General features: G+C 42.4%; 1 pseudogene; it reads right to left on the bottom strand.

Moving 5' to 3' along the window:
* LOC107640977 lies at positions 1–851 on the bottom strand (annotated as a pseudogene).

The following is a 1,157-nucleotide window of genomic DNA, read 5'->3' as shown; positions in this document are numbered from 1 at the left end:
AACCCTAATCCCAATTTAAACGATAAATACATCACCGTGAACACATGCATCGCACGACAGATAAGCCAGCCCCTTTGCCATATCCAAGATTATGCTCTTCCTTTGAGGCCAAGTCAGCGATTTCTTCAACTTTTGCTGCTCACTCACCAAAAACAGATGGTCTTCAAGGTTTCCATTCGGCATGTAATCATAAACCAAAAACCTCTGACTTCCCCTGTCATTAAATTTTTCATCATCATCATCCACTACACAACAGCCTCGAAGAGGCACCAGATTCCGGTGCTTCAGGTTGCTAATAATCTCCACCTCATTACAAAACTCCACATCCCCTTGAAAATTAGATTCCAAGATCCTCTTAACCGCCACGACTGAACCATCGGACAAAACCCCATTGAAAACAAGCCCAAATCCACCCTTGCCAATGAAATTCTTGGTTGAGAATTGCATCATCATTAAGCTTCTTCCTCCTAACCTTCCTATCATACCAAACATACTCCTAACAAACAAGACATAACTAACAAAGCAACACCAGCACCAGTTAACCCAAAAACCAAATCCTGGTGACTTTTTCCACCAGAACCACCACCCTGTGGGTAAAGTGACATACCAAAGATGCAACTCATGGCACCATTGCTTTCAGGTCCATACTGATTCACAAACGTAGCAGCATATAGAATAGTAAATTTGAAACAATTTTCAGAGTGAGAAGCATTACCATCAACGGAGACAAGTTTATGCTGCACCTGAAACCCTGCAGTAAGACACAAATCACATAGCGAAAGATCAGTGAGGTCTTGTTTGCAACTAGTATCAAGAGGCGTGATTTGACCAAGCTTCTTGTCCCAATCTTTTAGTTAGGGTTTCAATTCCTGCGCAGACGTTTCGGGACATGACGAACTGGTGAAGGTTAAAGCACAAGTCAATGAGGTTGTTTTGGAGAGACAAGGAATTGAGCTGAGACTAGAAATCATGGACGCATGAGGTTGAGGTTTCAAGGTTTGGGAGGTTGAAATTTGTAGTTGCTTTAAGGTACTGCGCGAACCCTATTCCGATTAGAGATAAGAGCGAGGTGCAACAGTTGCTCAAGTTTGATGATAAAGAGTGGAAATTCTCACATGTTGAAGGGTTCCATGGAACTCTCTTAACATAGCTGAAGT

This window comes from Arachis ipaensis, chromosome B05, assembly GCF_000816755.2.
Source record: "Arachis ipaensis cultivar K30076 chromosome B05, Araip1.1, whole genome shotgun sequence".
Taxonomy (NCBI): domain Eukaryota; kingdom Viridiplantae; phylum Streptophyta; class Magnoliopsida; order Fabales; family Fabaceae; genus Arachis; species Arachis ipaensis.
The sequence above is the reverse complement of the archived record's forward strand: the minus strand, read 5'-3'. Positions and strand labels throughout refer to the sequence as shown.